Source organism: Bidens hawaiensis, unplaced genomic scaffold (genome assembly GCF_021521415.1).
Source record: "Bidens hawaiensis isolate Kalapana, Puna unplaced genomic scaffold, B.hawaiensis_p1.1 tig00000904_1, whole genome shotgun sequence".
NCBI classification, from domain to species: Eukaryota; Viridiplantae; Streptophyta; class Magnoliopsida; order Asterales; family Asteraceae; genus Bidens; species Bidens hawaiensis.
The window spans coordinates 3,779,516-3,800,903 of record NW_027491052.1 but is presented as its reverse complement, the minus strand read 5'-3'; positions in this window follow the sequence as shown (position 1 = coordinate 3,800,903).

Below are 21,388 nucleotides of genomic sequence, written 5' to 3'. Positions count from 1 at the left end.
CAGACTAAAGTCTTCAAAATATGGAGGAAGAAGACCAAATATGAGAATAATGTTGATAGATAATGCCAAAATTTTGAAAATATTGAGAGAGCATGTCATATTTATGTCTGAACTTTTATTTTTAAAAGGCAGTCTCCCAAGACTGTTTTTTTGTGTTTCCTACCTGGGTCGTACATATTTTCAAATTTTAGGAAAATATGTTTTTTTTTTTAATTTCGTCTTGGGAGACCCATTTCGGATACATTTGTTCTTAGGATACCAGATTCATGTATTTCTTCTTATAACTTGGAATTATTCAAATTTCGTCAACTCTGGCGATATTTATTTAAATTTCGTCAACACCAACATGATTTAACTATTATCAGTCTACACCAGCAAGATTGTGATTAATAACTTTCTTTCCTTTAATATATATTAGTAGAGCTTAAAACTAGGGATGAGCTCGGTACCGTACCGGTACTGAAAATCCCGATCCCGAAAATCGCAAATTTTTGGTATCGGTACTGAAATGTTCGGTTCAGTACCGGTACCGGTATGTAAGGTAAAATTTGGGAAATACTGGTACCATGCCGGTCCTGAAAACTCAAAACCTTGGTACCGATTTCGGTACCAGTACCAATTTTGCTCATCTGTGCTTAAAACCAATCAAACAAGGTTTCATAAAATGGCCGTATATTAGTACAAAAGTATATATACATACTTCCACCTCAGTATGTATTGATTCTATTTGCTCGCCCTCCTTCAATGGTGACCTGCTGCCCGCCGATTTCAACCGTAGACGCCTACACAATTCATGGTATTTTGTCAAGCAATGCCAAGTATGAATTTTAATAAGAGACATTTACATATTTCTCCTTCATAAGACCTTTAATTACATATTTTCCCAAGCCATAAAAATCAATTACATATTTTCTCTTCTTAAACCATATATATTACATATATATATATTCTTTTTATTAAAATTAACTACTTATGGACTATTTTACCCTTTATATAAAAAAACAATAAAAAATATAGAAATGAAATTACATGTATAGTTTCCTCACACTTCTGGACAACAAGAATTCTGTTTCTTCATTGTTTTCATTACCAGTTCTTCCTCACAATTCCCAAACCCCATAAAACATGAAGCCTTTATTTTATCATATAACTAACAAGTTTCTGATCACCAGACACAGCCCACCGCCATCTTGTTTTGCCGGTTTCCAGACACAGTCAGGTTTTTCGTATCTGAGTGAAACCCCATCCAAAAAGCTTTAATCTATAGATCGTTTTTCTGGTTGGAGGCGAATGGCGTGCCTTGATGCTAGGGTTAGGAGAATTGTCAATGGCGGTGGGGTTATGTAGATGGAGACCGTGGAAACCAGAGATGTCGTGGAGGAGGCACAAAGTAGGGTTTGCCGACTGTGTTGAAATGGCCGGAAACTCATCGAAGAATTAAGCTAAGTAGGTTGGAGAAAACAGAAGATGTGGTTTAACTCTATACTTATTAATATGACAATTTTTTTTTTAATTCAAATAAGGGTAGGGATAATTAAGTAATATGTTGTATAAAAAGGAAATATATAATTTATTTTTTGATTGAGGAAATATGTAATTTATGATATATTTAGTAAAAAGAAATATGTAAAAATCTCTTTTAATAAATAGAAACCGACACTTAAAAGTGACAAAGCAGAATCTTAAGCCCACTATAATGAAAATTTACTAGATTGAATAAACCAAGTCTACCTTGATTGCATTATGAACACAAGTGATGTCTTCAAACTCAACAAAATGTATCAAAATATATTAAAGGAAAGAAAGTATTAATCACAATCTTGTCGGTGCAGACGAATAATAGTTAAATCATATCGGTGTAGACGAAATTTAAATAAATATTATCGGAGTGGACGGAATTTGAATAATTCCAACTTATAAGAAAAAATACAAGAAGCTGGTCTTCTAAGAACAAATGTCTCTGAAATGCGTCTCCTAAGACGAAATTAAAAAAGCACATTTTCCTAGAATTTGAAAATAACGTACGACCCAGGTACGAAACATAAAAAAACAGTCTTGGGAGACTGTCTTCTGAGAATAAAAGTTCAGACATAAATATGGCTTGCTTCCTCAATATTTTAAAAAATTTGACATTTTCAATCAACATTATTTCCATATTTGGTCTTCTCCCTCCATATTTTTAAGACTTTGGCCTGCTCACTCATAATTAAGATCTTCTCCCAATGTGTATCCTCAGTACAAATTCTTTAAGAATAATCAACACTTTTGAGCTATTTTAGGGATTCTATCTTTAAAATGGGCTATTTGGGAATTTTCCCTTTTAATAATCCCAATTTAGAAAATAGCTGTCACCGATCGCAACTTTCACACTACTTGTTTTCATTAGACTCTCATTAAAAAAAAAAAAAACTTAACAGTGTTAAGTTTTTTCCAAATTTCAAATTGATGTTTTAGGGCTTTTGTTCGGTTGGAAGATACGAGTTGATTTATGTAAAACTTATCTCAAAGCGGTGGTCGAAACGACTAAAGGATGCTTCAATTCTGATGTGTAAACTTTTAATTAACAAAAATTCAGCTGTTTGGAGCACCGTTTCGAGGTAAGTTTTACATCAATCGATTCTTATCCTCATTCCGATCGAAAACCATAAAACATCAATTTGAAATTTGGAAAAATCTTAACGTCGTTAAATTTTTTTAACAATTGTCCAATAAAAACAAATTGTGTGAAAGTTGAGACTGATGACAGCAATTTTTTAATTTGGGATTATTATCGGCCAACTGCATTAAGTTGAGATTTTAAAATCTAATTCGCCTTTATTTTATTTACTTAGTTTATTATTTAGTCATTCTTATCGTTACCATCAGGGCCGTCTCTGAGAATGTGACGGATGTCAAAATCCCTATACAAGTGAAAATATGGGCCATACATTTAAATGTTTTAAAAGAACAAAAATATGACCCCTAATCAGTTTATTTGACCTAAAATACAAATACGTTATATTCTTTAAATTATCTTAAACTAAATAGGCTTTTATTTTACAATTTTTAGTTGGGCTTTAAATTTAGTTATGGTTTTTAATAAAATAAATTATATATAAAATATATAAAAAGATATTAATATAAAAAAAAGAAATGAACATATATAAATATACAAAGTAAGAAAATTTTGATGCAGTCAAAAGATAAATAAATAAAATGTATAAAAATATTACTATAAAAAAAGAAATTAACATAAATATATCAAATAATAAAAAGGTAAAGAAACTTTGAAGGAATCAAAGGAAAGCATTGATATGAATATACCAAAAAATAATAAAAAAAGAGTAAAGATTGGAATCAAAGTAATAAATTAGCATAAAAATACCGGATAATAAGAAAGTGAAAAAATTTTAGTGGAATCAAAAGGAAAACATAAATAGAGTTGGGTTTTGAAGGTTATTCACCTTGCAAACAGTGCGGCTTACCAACTAAGCTACATAACACCTAACTAGGATATTCGGTGGTTAACGGTCTAAATGGATATTGGCGCAAACAATCGCGTTGACGGCTAAATCTTTATGTATTTTATATGTTATACGTACTCGGTGTTAATCACCAAGAGTCGATTAAACTCTCATTCGACTATCCTTTAATTGTATTCTGTTACTTTGTAATTTTGTTGTACGATCATGTCGTTGAATTTGATCGTATTTGTATGTATCATTGAGTGTTATACATGACGGAATTCGTGAATCATCTTCCGCGGACACTAACATTCTATTGTTTTATTGATAGCAATTAAAAAGAAAAAATCATATAAGAATACTGATCGATTTTACCTAAAAGTATACAATTTTTAGTAGTTTTGCAATTTGGATAAAATAGTTTTCATTCTATACAATAATTTGACATGTTGACGACTCAAATTAATCCAAAAATTCGCCTATGAATTTTAGACTCGATCTAAATAGTTGTTGTATCCATAATTTTATTTTTACTTCAAAAATTAAATAAAAAACCTTATATGCAATAGATCTAAATGATGAATAAAGAGCTGAATTATTAACACTTACCTAAGATGTCTTTTGAAATCCTATGAACAGTCACCGATGTTCTTCAATGCCCTGGAAGATAACACATGTTCTAAGTTAGATAACCAGTTTCAAATCTCTGAACAAGATAAAAAGAAAATTGATTAAAAAGAATATAGAATCAAATACCACATGGGTCGCTGATTTTGCGATATCATCGGGAGGCTTGTTTTCATCAAACATGGACCACAAGGATATAGGTTTTCTCATTTCTGAGAGCTGCGGCCGTCTGTTGAATATTGATTGATAAAGAGAACAAGGCACTAGGGTTTTATAATATATAGTGTTACGCTACAAAGATTTGATATCTTTGCAATTAATTGTAATATTTCCATTCTTTTTTCAATCTAGCCCCTCCATTTACTATCTATTTGTTTATTGTTACATATCTATATGTTCCTGTATATTTTATAAGGGTTAGCTTTATGCTATTAAGTCTAACTAAAGAGTACACAAATGGGATACATTAATATACATAGGTTGTGTAGCGTCAAGACTTTTGGCAGTTGTGATACAAGAGATACCAAAGATCGACGCAATGATTCATGATGCCTCGCTTCCTATAATTAACTTGCTATCTATCATATAGTGAAAAAAAAGGTTAGTTTATTTGTAAGGAAGATAAAATTTCTGTTGCATTCAGTTTCTAGTTCATCTTGTTTGACTCTGTACACATCCATTCGATTGTGTTTGTGTGTAATAGATCATATCTCCACACAAGAACATATCGATCATGTTTCTAACAATGGTATCATATACAAGGTTTGGGTGAAGAAGAATTTCACATTTAATTGGAATCAGGTTGAACAATGGAACTCACTGTCAAATCAATCTCAATAATCTGGTATTGGTTCCAATGCCTAGTAATTCCAAACAGCTGAGGGATATTAAAGGACTGACGCAGTGCTCTAATCATGAATAGTCGAGGGTTAAATGAAGATTTGTGGGGCTCTACTTGGATCGGAACCTAAAAAAATATTGGTGAAAGAAGCAAAATTCATATTCAAAGAAATTGATGGCAACTGGTACCTTTGCAACATTCGATATTTTTCAAACTCGAAAATCCTACCCGTTTTAAATTTTTGGATTTGTTTTTATATATTTTTTATAATGTTATTAATTAATCTCAAGTTCCATTTTATGTATTTTATGCCTTTATTACATTTAAACCAAGTCAAGGGGTGTAAAATGTCAAATTCCAAAATTTGCTAAAAACCCACCCGTCATGCTATGCGACGGGATTGTCCTCAACTCAATTTTTATGATCAAATTCAAAGTTTTGAATGTTATTCAAATTCATTAACAAGTCTTGGGTCTTGACCAAATTCAATGATTTTGTTAATATTCTTGGCCATGTTGCTTATAAATAGAGTCTCATTTCACCCCTCTCACATTGTCATAACTCAATTTACAAAAACCATTTGTTATTTCTTCTAGACTATATTAATAATATGCGCAACGTTGAATATCCTAGTGGAATGCTATCTACGGTGTTGTTTTAGGGGGTCTCTAGTGTTTTATTTATTTTTGCAATAATATTGGTCTTAAGATATGAGGTGTATAAGTATTATATGGTGACCATCTTGTTGTAGGAACGTGTTCGTGTCGTGAACAAGACGTAGATCGATATATATAATCAACGTGAAGGTGTTGAATCCCTAAACGCGATCGAAAACAACAAGGTTTCTCATTAACTTCTCTCTATTTCTCATATATCTCAAAGTTTACAACAAGATATGACAAATATCAGTACATATACGTTCTGGACGAAAGAGTTATGAAAACATATGTCAAAATCATTATTTATAGGGTGTTTGGAGCATTTCTGGCGCATAAGTCTTCAACGAGCTCATATGTCCAGCGTATATTTCTAGTCAACGCATATGTTTGGTCAATGCATATGTTATGCTCTAGCAAAACAGAAAACTGTTTTGCGCATAACTTCTTTGTTATAGCTCCGTTTTACGTGTCGTTTTCGCCCACGTGCTCGTAATCAAATTCTCTATCTCCCCGTATAATAAAATCTTCATTTTACTCCATATAAAATGCTCAACCTTTTAGCTCCTTTAAAGCTCCGCGCACTTTCATTTGACAAAGACAAAAACAATAGACGTATGCACTAACAGACTCCCCCTCGGATATTGCAGAGTCTTTCCATTCAAATTAAGTGCTTTAACATTTTAGCTCTGGGTATCGCTTGTCTTGTCAACACATCTCTATCAAATTATCAATTCCTTCCTTAAGTGTAAAGAACATTTGACGTCAAGCTTCAAACAATTGTTTAAACATTATCGTCTCTGTTTGTATAGTCTTTGACACTTTCCAGAACTGAATCTTCTATAATTCTCCCCCTCAATTATTAATCATCTAACAAACTCCATCTCAAGATTCATGTCTTGATGGGACCTGTTACTCATGATAATTGTAAGTTGAAAATCTTAATTAACAATGTAAGCATACTCAAATACTTACCACCACGAACATCAACAAAAAGTTGTTTATCAAGTCCAAATTAATGATCTTGAAAAACAATGACATTTAAGTATGTTTACAATTGATTTTATAAAATTTTGTATTCCAACATCAGCAATCGAAAATAAAACGAAAAAATAAAATATTTTTGGTTTTAATGAAAAGCAATAAAGACAGTAAACAAATGAACTTCAATGCTATTTACAAACATGTAAACAATTACATATTTTTGTGAGTTTGAGCAGGGAATCATATTGACCAAATTGCCCTTCCATCACAGTTTTATTTTCAACGTTTATTCTGATTAGTGTTAAGTCAGCCATTGGTATTGTTGTCCACCTAAACCTTCCAAACAAATGATTCAGGAATTTCTGTGATACATTTAATTGGTTCAATTAAGGACGAATCTTATGTGAACCCCACCTATCAGACATAATTTGCATATCTTTATACAATAATTTTTTTACATGTATATCTTTTCACTACTTGCTTAAAATCGATTAGCTGTGACTCATGCAAAAATAATAAAACAAAACAATTCAGAACGTTAAAATTTTCCCTTAAGATCGGTATCACTACACGCAAATAAGGTTCCATTTTAATAAAAATAAGAAGATAAAATAAGTTGCATTTGTATAAGGCTTTAACAATCAGGTCGGATAATACCATATTATCTAAGAACTTTTCCCTTTACTTACTTATTTAACAACGTGATTATTTACTTGAACTCGAATGTCTATTTGTTTACCTAAGAATTTGAATAACAAATTGTCTCTCCAAATTATTTATCTAAATACTTAATGTCATACTTGTTTATCTAAAGAACTTGACTAACTGCGTGACTATCTAAGAACTGAACATCTATGAACTTAATTATTTTTATGATTACTCATGAATTCGATTTTGTTGTATCTGATTACACATGAACCTTTTTCAATGATATTCATTTATGAACCTATTTTAGCCACTGCTTATATATGAACCTATTTAACTGATAATTACTTGGGAGCTTACACGATTGATAACCTGTGAACTTATTAAATTGTGAAAACATGACTATTACTTAAGCTTATTTGTTTCTTCCATGAAAACGTGAAACTAAATCCTACTTATGTTTATCTATAACCACTTGAAACTTGATTATTGCTTATGATTATTGTCTTCTTCCGTGAACATATGAAACTGGTTTATTAGTTATCAATATCTTTTATTTTAACTCTTTCCATGAGCATAATTTCTCATAAAAACCTGATCACGTGCGTGTTTACATATGACTACCTATGAATATTGTTTGATCTTGAATCCCTTCCGTAAATATACTTCTTCATGAACTTGACTACATACGTGCTTATATTTTATTACCTATGATTGCTTGTTGGTTTGATGCATTCCATGATCATACTTCTATACATATGAAAACTTGAATAATACATGATTACGCATGATTACTTATGATCTCAATTCATTACACACACATATTTTCTATAAAACTTGATTACATATATGTTTATATCCGATTACTTGTGGCCACTCATGATCCTAATTATATTTCAATGAACATGTTTTTTTTTCCGTTAATCTTGATTGCATATATTCTTACTTATGATTCTCTATGAGCTTAAATTCTTTTCGTGAACATAATTATCTATGAAAAACTGATATTTGTGCAGAACTGTGTATATGTGAACCATGCTTATATGTAAACTGTATTTTTTTTATCAAATCTTATTTACCCATAAAGTATTATTTTATTTACTTAGTGCAACTTGAGTACTTACAAGGTTATTGTCTAAGGTGGTTAGTCGTCTATAAACTTGTCTGGCTATAAATGTAATTGCCTGCGTAACTCGAAATCTATAAATCTATTTTCATGAGCTTGATTTTCCAATATGTCTATTTCTTTGCATAGTTATCTAGTAGAAGCATTTTGTGTACAATACTTTGTGTTACGTTTCAAAGCATGATTGCATGCAATTTGGTAATTCAAATAACTAGTCATTCAAACTTATCATATTGTACCCAAATATTTTCACCATCTTTAATGTTTTCATAACCTAGTGCTCGTGTTGGTGTATTCTTATTCAACATCTCGGGGTTGACATAATCTAGTTCAACCCGAGACAGGGCTAGATTATCATTAAACTTGCATTTAATATTCATATTGAACAACATTTTTATCATAATGATTATTTTATTTATTATTATTATTTTACATTTTTTTTACCATACATAATTGGATGAACTATGTGGACCATGCGGTGAACAGAGTAATTGCGGGTGCACACGTAATTATGAAATTCAACGCATGGAACCCATAGCAAGTTCTGTTGTGTGTTATGGCATAGAAGTCTTTTAGTGATTAGGAAAACGAGACGAATGGAATATGGTAAGGACATGGTGGATACGCCGTTGGTAATTCCTATACATAGGTGTCCCTGCAATATCGCCAATCGTAGCGTTTTTCGTGTCATGGGGAGTTTTGTGTTACCCTGAAACTTTGACCAACATTATTAAGATTTTTTTTGTAACGAATTTTAAGCATGCTCAATTATTTTATAAGCATCGAAGTTTCACCTTTCAGGTTCAAACCACTAATCGTTAGAATTGGTGTTTTCCCGGAAACTTATCTAAACAATTCAACTCTCCCTTGTCGTTTACCCTTAAACTCTCTATCTCTCAATCAAATTCTTGATCAAAAGATTATCGCTTGATATCAAAATAGCCTATTGAATTAGTCTACACCGTTAATCAAATCTCTGGAACTCAACACATTAGACCATAATTTTTTTTATCATTTTAAATCTTCCTCAAGTATTCATAATCTTATTCAACAATTTTATCTTATAAAATTTCGGGACGAAATTCCCTTAAGTGGGGGAGACTGTAACACCTATGCATTTTCATGCATGAAATCACTAGTCTTTTATACTCGTATTTAATAAGGTCCGTGTATTAGTTCACCATCTATATTATTATGGAATCATATATTATTTATTTCTAGTTATTAACATTATTTTCATATGCACAATTACATGTTTCTATGTACATTTAGTTATACATGGTTAATCGTTAACGTGACACGTTTAACCGGGAATGCCTAGATTTAATATTTGTCATTGTCAATTTTATCCTAAAGTAATTTTATTTATATCCTTAAATTCAAATTAAGAATAACCTTCTAGAATATTCTGTTCTTGATTTCCAAGATTAGCCTTATCCAAATTTGAATTCAAGTCCTAGTCAAATTCTATCTCTAATTAATCATAATCTCTTCTCTAAACACCCCTATAAATAGAACTCCCTAGCACCCCTAAAATTCATTCCAAACCTGCATATTTCAAAGCCCCAAGGTTGAAAATTCGTGATCATCATCCTCTCAAAGATTCACAACTCGTTTCCTTCCTAGTAAGTTCTAATTTCCGTTTAATGTTTTGTTCTTACATTCTGCAGAAAAACCTTTTATTTCAACGCTTAGATCTCGGTCATAATGTATCCAAATCACGAATTTCAAAATCCTAAATTGGTTCTTTATGTGTCTAGTATCTCTGTAATTTTTGGTGTAAAATTTTATAAATTTAAAAATGTTTTTATTATTTTTCTTTAACAAAGGGTCTTGCGGAAAATCCTAACACATAACTTTAGCCTCAAAACAAATGTCATAACTTACTCATGTTTACGAATTATGACCCAATTTTTGGATATATTGTAGACCTTTTAATTATAAAAATTATCCAACTGGAATCTCCTCAATTTGTTAAAGCATCTATTTTTAGTGATTTTTCTACTAAACTGACTCAGAATCAGACCCCTCGGTAGTCTATGAATTTTATATATTTTTTTATAAACACTTAAATCTTATAAAAAATATATATGTTAAAAAACTCATATGGTTACAAGATATAAAATTTTCGTAATCTAACTCAAAGGTTTACTATTTTTAAAAATTCGTGTCTTGAATAGTAAACAACCTATTCTTTTCTGGAAAAGATAATCTAAAACCCTAAACCATAAAGTATCACTTGAAACCCTAAAATCCAATTGTACTTTCAAACAAACACCAAGTCTATAGATATTCAACCAAAGGTTCTGTCACCAAGGCTACGGCCTAAGGAAAAACCAAGTGGCGTGTCCGAGCGTGAATGGACCCACTTACCTTTTCCTGGGAACCTGAGGTCGGAGATTCTATTCCACCGAAATAAGGTCACATTCTAACAACTTTCTTGATCATTAGGGCTCTAAACAAAAGCGTTACAAGTCTCAATTCATCAACGAATGTGAGTTCATATCCCCTTTTCATGCTTTTAAACGTTTTATACTTCGGGGTGGAAACATGCAACTTATTTACCTTATGTTTTATACATGCTATTTGATTCAAGATTTATTTCATTATATTCGTTATGTGTAATCATTACAAGTGTATACTTAATCGCATGTACAACCATTAACTTGTTAAGCCCGTGGTAGTATGATGATAGATCTATTGGCTCGACCCGCCCACGCAGGCCTTAGGTAGAGGCTTGTGTGTTCAGAATCCGACGATCGTTAAACATTAAACATAATAGTCTAATCGTGGATTAGACGACTCGCTAAACGTGTCAGAGGTTTGGTTGTAATCACAAAGTATACAAAGTAACTTAAAACATATGGATTGCTTTCAACTTAAAACTTATTTTATTAAAACCTATGTTCTCACCAACTATTTTTAGTTGACACTCTCGCATGTTTTTCAGGTATTGGAAATTTGTTTGTTGAAGATTACTTGATGCAAGATATAGGATTGCATGATTGGACCTAGATGACTATAAAACAATTAATTGTATCTCTGTATTGCTTGATATTAAATTAAATTTAACGCCTATTGTAACACGTAGTATCATGTGCTATGAACATCACCGTCTCACCTCGACGTATTTCGTCGTCGGTTGGGGTGTGACAAAAATGGACATGAAAAGCAAACCGTAATGAACTCCATTTTTTCAGATTTCCTGTGTTTGCTCCGCCCTCCATTGATTTGGCAATGCTTAGCACAACCATGCTCCGATGATAGACATTATGACTTATGGGAGCCCCTGCACACACAGTTTAAGAAAACAGAGAAATCCAAGTCTTGGACCTTATGACATTTTCAAAATTCTCAACATTTTCAACAGTTTTAGACAAATTTGTTACCACAGAATGCTTGCTATCTGAACACTCATAATTAACATTTGAATTTTCTGAAGTTTCGGATTTTACAGATATGACAATGTTATCCGAACTTTCAGAACAAAACTCCTTTTTCTTTATTATCCAATTATATAACTTTGATTTGGATCTTTTCACATAAAATTTCAAAATTTCAAACCTTTTTGCATCACACTCTTTCAAATCAACAACCTCAACAACTTTAGGTTTAACGTTTAAATTCAAATTTGATTTGACACTTGAGCTCAAATTTTTAGATTTTGAATTTTGAAATTTTTGTTTTTCTGTTTTAAGAACATCTTGGTTGATTTTAGATGTATCAACATCTGATTTTTTAACGTATGCGAACTTAGGACTCTTCTTATGACAAGGAGATTCCTCAGTTTGTTTACATTGACTTTTTGAACAAAGAAATCCTTATTGGATTGATTTTGATACTGGATTTCTTTCTTGTTCTTAGATGTCGTACCATGTACGAATTCAACCTTATTAACAAATTTTTTGTGGTTTCCATGATCATGGTTATAACGATTAGGACACGCAAAGGACAAATGTCCTACTTCGTTACAGTTAAAACATCTTCTCCGGTCAACAAACTTTCTAACGTTCTTGAACACGATAACGCCTAGTTTTTGAATTTTCAGATTTTAGAGGCTTAGGGGAACTTGGGGTCGGAACTTGCTTATACCCCAAACCATGATCATTATAACCATAGACAACTTCCCCAGATATTTCATCTTTACCTGTCGGTTTGGGGAGAATATTTTCCAGGACGAAAGATGCTGCTTTGAAACTGTTAAGCTTTAAATCAACCTTTTCATTAATAGCTTGTTTTAACATCAAAATTGTTTTCTCATTTTGAACAATCTTTTCCCCCGGTGTCTTTTCACATGTTTGAAGCTTAGCATAAGCTTCCTTAATATGTTTAAGCTCATTTAGTAAAGAGTCATTGTGAGTTGTTAACAATTTATTCACCACATTTTTTTTCTAAACATTCTTTATGAGATAACTCACATTTTTCACATGACTTTACGTTATGAATTTTTAACGACTCATGATTAAACTCTGATTTAATTTTAAAACGAGAATGAGCAGAAGGTTCAGAGTGTACCTCGAATAACTTAAGCTCTTTGACTTTCATAGTCGGGATGTCTGAACTTTATGTTCTGACTTGCTTGAGAATAGGTTCAATTCCCTTAGCTCCAACAACAGCTTCCTCACCTTCATCCAATTTTAGAGGATCACAAGTAGACCGACACCATGATTTCAAAACCAATTCTTCATCAAATTCTGAATCACTTTCATTATCGAACTTAGGAGTGTTCTCAAATTCTCGCAGTGATAGTTCTTCGGATTTAACAATCTTTTCAGCAAATTGGTCAATCATTTCAAGCATTTCAGACTGGTCATTTTGAACTTCAATAACATCATCAACCTTCTCAGAATCTTTAATTACCTCATGGATCATTAGCTTCTCGATGAATCGGGAGAGATTGTATGTGTTGGGGTTTGATTGTATTGACAAAATGATTATACCCAAATCTTCAGGTGAAGTTTCAATAAGTATATCGGCCAACCTATCAATGTATTCGAACTCTCGTCTCACAATCCCGATATGCTTCATTTCGCTCACAAGCTTGCAATATCTTTCTTTTAAACGATCAAACGATTCTCCAGTCATCATCTCAAAATCAACAAATTCTTTCTTCAAAACGTTTCTTCTCGATGTAACTTCAACGTTAAACAAACTCGAAAATTCCATTTTGAAAATTTTTGTAATCTTAATTCAACAAATTTCAGCAACTTTTTGGCTTGTTTAGGCTAGTTTATCAGCAAAATAGCAAATTTTATCAACTTTCTGACTCATTTTAACCAGTTTATTAGAAAATTAGCAACAAAATCAGCATGTTTCAGCAATTTATAAGTGCACGGATTTGGTGTCTGCAGCTGTTCGAATAGGATAGGGGTAGTTTAGTCTTTATGTTAATGTATAAAAGCTCATTCGCTTAGCATGTTTAGCGAATGAGGCCTCATTCATTAGAGACTAGGCTAATCGTTAAGTTAGGAGCCCATTCGTTACTACAGTGAAACGAATGGTGGCTTAGTCGTTAAGGTATACCCATTCGCTAAGGGTGTTTAGTGAATGGGGCTATAGAATGACTTATTCGTTAGTGATGTTAACGAATGAGAAGGCTTATTCGTTACTACAGTGTAACGAATGGGACATGCCTATAAATAGGCCTTCCATAGTTAGTTTGCATAGAGATCTGTGCCATATTTATGTACTGTAACGTTATGCTGCCGGATTCTCTCTAGATCCCTAATGTATTCATCATCCATGATCAATAAAGTATTCCGTTAATGTATGAACATGAGTAAACGTATCGATTTGCAACTAGGTCTTGGCTCGTAATAACGTTTTCTCAACTGGTATCAGAGCCGAAAGTTGCTCGTGATACGGTGTTCGTGTTCATCGGTGTTAATGTATGGATTTGATCGAATTTGGATTGATTTCATGGATGAATTTTGAAATTGATGATGAATTCATGTTCGTGAATGAAATCCGAGTCTTTAGTGATAATCTGATGATTAATCATGGTGAATTGAAGAATCTGCCATTGATGTTCAAGTTATTGGTTGATCTGAATTAGACCGGCAGTGCTTGAATGATGAATTGGATTTTATATTCATGTTCCTGATGTAAATCCCGAGTTCTCGGATGTAATTTGGTGGTTAATTATGAAGTTTGGATGAATCTGCCATTGTTACAGCTTGAAGATTTGAGTTTTCCGGCGATGTAACTGATTTTTCTGGCGAAACCCGTTTTTCTGGTGTCTACAATAACTGCCCAACAACCCATTCGTCAAGTTAAAAAGGCCATTCGTTACGGAAGTTTAACGAATGAGTTATTTGTTAAGGGATTTAACGAATACAGATTTCTTAACGAATGAGATCCTATTCGTGCACTGTTCACACGAATGAGGGGAATTAACGTATGGAAGACATTCGTTATAGGCTTAACGAATGTTGATTTAACGTATAAGTCAATCGTTATGGGATTCACGAATGATACATATTCGTTCAGATGTAACGAATGAGGGGTAGATTCTGACGGATGTGATACCTGGATGACGAATGTGAACAGGATGTAACGTATGAGGAGATTCTTAAAAAAAAGTATGTTCGGAAAATTTTATTAAACGAAATTTTTCGAGGATATTTTAAATATACGGGATACTCTTCTGGCAAAATTTGGTGACATATTTTCTGGCCGACTTTTCACGCATATCGAGGGGCCGAGGGGGAGTAACCGATTAAGTTAACGAGACGTTTATTGAAGATTTTCGAAGATTTGTTCAAGACCTTGCCTAATTTGTCAGAAAGGGGGAGATAAAACTTTCAAGGAGTTTATTCGATTGATATCTTCCTACCTTCGCAAGGATTTCATGAAAAATTATTGCAATTCGGGTGGTAATTCATGTTTGCAAAGCTATGTTTGACCGAGTTCAAGACTGTATTTGTTCTTCGATTGTGGATTGATTTGTTCAAGATTGAAACCTGACTACGTGGGATACGAGTGTCTGTCCGATTACTTCTTTCTGAGGGACTTTGATCCTGACAATGTTGGCTACGAGTATTCAGCGGATTGCTTCTGTTGAAGGGGACAATTCTTGAATGGGTTGATCTGATTGAGGAATATACGAGTCTTGTCATCTAATTGAAGAATATGATCGTTCGGGATTGATTAACGAAGGTTGGAACTCTAAATCATATGTCCAAAGCATTAGTGCATCCAAGCGTATTGGTTGCCGAAGAGATTCAAAGAGTTATATTTTGGGATAGACATTATCGAGAGAGTGAAGACTTAAGTGAAAGATGTTGAGTGACTGGGTTGTTTATGAAGATGTGTGACGAGGTTAAATGTAAAGACATTTTTATTTTACCAGTGCGACAGATAGCCGATGACTTGCTGCTGATTGACTCGTTTGATCGAATCATATCATATGCCAGTTGGATGATCGGAATAATCACCTGGAGATGCTTATTTGAGGGGGAGATCTGATACGAGTAGCTACACGTTGTTGGTTTGCTTACAAAGAGTTATATTTTTTCTGCTTGCACAAGCCCGAGAATCATCAGCCAAGGGGGAGGTTGGCTGTACGGCTGATGATGTGCAGTTAAAGTATTAGCGGTTAAAGTATTCGACTTTAACGTATTCGTTGTTAAAGTATTGGACGCTAAAGTATTGAAGACCAAAGTATTGGACTATAAAGTATTGAAGACTAAAGTATTGGAAAACATTCGACAGCTACGGACAAAGGGGGTCTGTAAGTGCACGAATTTGGTGTCCGCAGCTGTTTGAATAGGATAGGGGTAGTTTAGTCTTTATGTTAATGTATAAAGGCTCATTCGCTAAGAATGTTTAGCGAATAAGGCCTCATTCGTTAGAGACTAGGCTAATCGTTAAGTTAGGAGCCCATTCGTTACTACAGTGTAACGAATGGTGGCTTAGTCGTTAAGGTATACCCATTCACTAAGGGTGTTTAGTGAATGGGGCTATGGAATGACTTATTCGTTGGTGATGTTAAAGAATGAGAAGGCTCATTCCTTACTATAGTGTAACGAATGGGACATGCCTATAAATAGGCCTTCCATAGTTAGTTTGCATAGAGATCTGTGCCATATTTATGTACTGTAACGTTATGCTGCCGGATTCTATCTAGATCCCTAATGTATTCATCATCCATGATCAATAAAGTATTCCATTAATGTATGAACACGAGTAAACGTATCAATTTGCGACTAGGTCTTGGCTCGTAATAACGTTTTCTCATAATTTCAGCACGTTACAGCTCGTTTTTAACGTGATTCAGCAACTTTTAACTCAAAAAACAGTAAATTCAGCGCGAAATCAGCGCGTTTCAGCCCGTTTTGACAGCAAATCAGCCCATTTTGGCGCGTTTTCGGCACGTTTCAGCAACAAAATCAGTTTGTTTATGCACGTTTTGACAGCAAATCAGCCCGTTATGGATATGAATTGACTTTTATGAATCCGAAACGAACTTTTTAACGAGTTAAGAAATAGATCGAATTTTTGACGTGAAACGAGTGTATCTTGTTATTTTCTTCCGATATTGAGCATCAAAGCTCTGATACCACTTGTAGGAACGTGTTCGTGTCGTGAACAAGACGTAGATCGATATCTATAATCAATGTGAAGGTGCGGAATCCCTAAACATGATCGAAAAACAACAAGGTTTCTCATCAACTTCTCTCTATTTCTTATATATCTCAAGGTTTACAACAAGATATGACAAATATGAATACATATACGTTCTGGACCAAAGAGTTATGAAAACATATGTCAAAATCATTATTTATAGGGTGTTTGGAGCATTTCTGGCGCATAAGTCTTCAACCAGCTCATATGTCCAGCGTATATGTCTGGTCAACGCATAAGTCTGGTCAACGCATATGTTTGGTCAACGCATATGTTATGCTCCAGCAAAACAGCAAAACAGAAAACTGTTTTGCGCATAACTTCTTTGTTATAGATCGGCTTTACGTGCCGTTTTTGCCCACGTGCTCGTAATCAAATTCTCTATCACCCCATATAATAAAATTTTCATTTTTTTCCATCTATAATGCTTGACCTTTTAGCTCCTTTAAAGCTCCGCGCACCTTCATTTGACAAAGACGAAAGCAATAGACGTATGCACTAACACTTGTCAATGGTTATGTGGTCATATGTTTCTTGTGTCTCAAGAAAAATAAAAATCTTGCATTGGGGGCTACACTTTTGGGAGTTTTAGGATTGTTTACTATGATATGTCTCGTTCTTCGTGTTGTTAGTTTGTGGCAAAAGTATCGTGCGAGCGAGGATGTGCACATGCCAAACTCGAGTACTAAGGAATCTTGATCGATGATTGGTTATTTTGGATTTAATCTTGGATTTTGAGTTTTTAGTAAAGGCTATAGATTATTATGTTAACCTAGTTATAAGGGTGTTCAGTTTTATATCGGATTTTGATTTTGTTTATTGGATTAATGTTATTTTTTTGGGTATGATGAAAATATATTCTTGGTTTTTTTAGTACAATGATTTAACAATGTTTGGAGTTTATATATAATTTGATGAAACTAGAGTTACGTATCAGAAACCATATCCGGATGTAAATCCAGTTTTTTTATGAAATCGGTTTAACATTGTTGAGTTTAAGTGCATATCATGCAAAATAAATTGCAGTAATGAGCATAATTGCATATCACTAAATTGTTGTTGTTAACATTGCTCAAAACCGTTAACACAGGTCAATATCAACTTATTTGAGCTAAAACGGTTTTCACACATAATCTATATTACCCTCTACAGTCTAAACATAGCACATATTCAATGCACACGTATATAACATAAAATGCGTAGCCAACTTGTCTACTTATAAAAGCATGCACCTAAGATCTGTCAATAAACGACTGTTGTAAACATAACTCAAAACCCAAAATGCAGGTCTATATGAACTAAAAATTAAACAAAAGCTTGTCGTATTATGTTAAGCTGTAAAAACCATACCGTATATTCCGGCTACTAAAGATGTTGAAAGCAATCCACAAAGTCGATAACTGAGACACATAACAAAAAGCAACACAATCTAAATTGAATCGAAACTTCTAACAATAACCTACTCATAACAAAAATTAATGGCTAAAACACATGTATAACAGACAATATAAAAGCAAACTTCGATCTTATAATTGGCAGCCTATCGGTCTACTAAAGATTATTATATAGCAAAACTAAAGCTATGTTAACTCGAAACAAATTATCTATACTATATATAATATATCACTTAAGGGTAAATTAAAACGCTTGGATTAAGAGATTCAATAGTGATGAAGCACATGGTACAACTTTAAAAAAAGGAAAAAAATGTCATCATAACATCAAAAACTCACGTGTTTTTTAATTTACTTAAAAATAGTTACAATTTATCCCACTTAAGTATAATCAACTTTAGTAAATTTAATGTATACTTATAATTATTACCCTTAATCTTTTACTCATGTTTTATTTATACTTTCACTTTTAACCCAACTTTTCCCGTGATTTTTAAATGTTAATAACTTTTTCATAAGTTAATATTTAAAAAAAAATTATACCGTAAAAACGAGCATATTTTTTTTCTCTTTAATGGTATTGTTATAGATTTTTTTTTCAGTTAAAAAAATAACATTTTGCATAGGGGTGTTTGCAGTATGGTTTTGATGGTTTTCAAGTTGAACCGTGAACTAAACTGTTAGTAACATTTTTTTGTCATCGAAAGTTGAAACTGAGCCATTGAAAATTGAAAACGACTGCCAAAAGCCAAAGAAAAAAAAATTAACTATGAAATCAAACCAATGACCAGTTTAAACGGTTTTACGATTTCAAACCAAACAATAAATACCCATAAACTTGTTACGTGATTACCAAATCTATGTTTCCCGCTACATTGCGCGAGCACCCAGTCTAGTTATATACCAACAAAGATTTTCCGAAAAAAACTGGTCTCAATTCCGGCTTGGAAAGGTTGATCAAACACATCGGTCCCATAACCAGTCCCGTCTTAGGTTCACTTTTTTACACCTAATAAAGTCTTGGTCCGGTCTGGTTTGTTCAAGGTCTTGAACGTGATCATGCCTAGACTTTATTATATGAATTTGGAAAGGTCCAAAAATGATCCATAAAATAATTGCGTAACCGGTCTAATAGTTACTGCCGAAGATCAAGGCTGTCCCAGAAATTTCGGATGTCCGAGACGAATATAAAAATAGTGGCCCTTAAATGTAATATTTTTGTTTATGTTTATTGGACTAATTAAGGAGTAAACAGGCTATGTTTGATTATGTTAAATGGGCTACTTCGTGTAATGGGTTAAATATGTATAGGGGTAATGTTTGTTATTTTTTGTTTTAATTGGCCATACTCATAGCCATTTAGGCTTTATAATTAGGTAAATTACATATGTGTGAGATTAAAGCTTATAAATAACGTATAATAACTCATGTGACAACCACCAACCTAAATTACCTACAATTTTTCATCAATAAACTTGAGATCAAAGTTTAGCTCATGCTGGTTAGAATATATAATATCGAAGAACAACAATCATGCCGAGCCAACACGATTTATCAAGATGTTCTTGTTGCCTTTAGTGTCACCGGGGTTTATAGCATCACCGTGGTCCTTTAGTTAATGTATGGCCAAGAACAGGACTTGCCTTTATGGATGCTTAACTTTTGGCTGTTCAACTTCATATAGCTCTACTTGCGTCGAAATTATTGGTTACCGAGCGGCACAGAACTCAACCATATCTTTTTTCTTCTTGTGTATATTCATTATACAGTCTCAAACAAGTATTTTGAGCACATGGTTCTAGTGGGGATTCTTTGCTGGATGAAGAACTGGAGTTTTGATGCCAAATGGATGTTAACAGTGATCCTAAACAACTCGTTTATAGTTTTTATCAATGGTTGGACACTCCTTTGTTAACTATGCTTCAAGCAAGAGAGCCGTGTCATGAAAATTCCTGCCATTGTACTTTTGGGATATATAGAATCGATGGCCTTTATATCTTTTGGTCTACGGTTGGTTAGCCAATGGGAAGAGTTTCGTAGGAGTCAGGTGCTTGTTCAACCTATAACAAACCCGATTCAAGTAGCTTGATTTCACAAGATCAAATGGCACTGCCAGTTTATTTACGGTTTATTGTGTTACTTCAACTTATATTTACCAATGGATCTCATAGAAATTAGAATAATCAGTGCTATATTGTATCTAATAAAGAATATTACACTCTAATCATGCTATCTAGTATTTTACTGTTGTCTCATGTCATGTGTTGTCTTCATTTGCCATCGACTTTTCTAACCGTGTTGTTGTATCACTTTCGCTCTATGGAACTTCTGCAGAGGCAACTTGTGTTGTCTTTGAAATAATATTTAACGACAAATTTTATAGAGAACAAACAACTTTATATGTGTATTAGTTTCAAATCAACAAAAATACTTTTGATAAAGAGTTAAAAGAAGCTAGCCAGTTACGAGAGTAGTCATTAAGAGATCTAGAAATATGAATTAACTCATACCAGACCTAATAAAACCATCAAACAAAAATGGAAAGAAAAATAGGCCAATGACCCAATCCACTCGACCTTTATTTAATAAGCTAGGATATAACCCGTGTAATACACGGGTAGTTAAAAATACAACAAAAAAGTTAAATTTAATAATATACGTAATAGCATACTTTATGAATTCATAAGATATAAATAATAATAAATAAAATTTTATAATTCATAAATATCTAAAAACGATATTTAATACAACATTTAAAGTTAAATTTATAACTTTGTTAGTGATTCTATAAATGGTAATAGTACTAGTTGGTATATTAGTTAATTACTCTAGTTGAATGGTATGTGGAAGAATGATTTTGTTTTAATTGTATAGGTAGATGGTTCCTCAAAAGAGTAATGTTTATTTGTTTCTACAATATTTTTTTAATGACCAACAAAGCCCGATCACCTGGATAAACTCAATGGTAAAAGGCCACCCCACGACCGCAAACACAAACAGTGCTGGTAGCCCAACCCACCACCATTCAAGAGGATACCCATCACCTA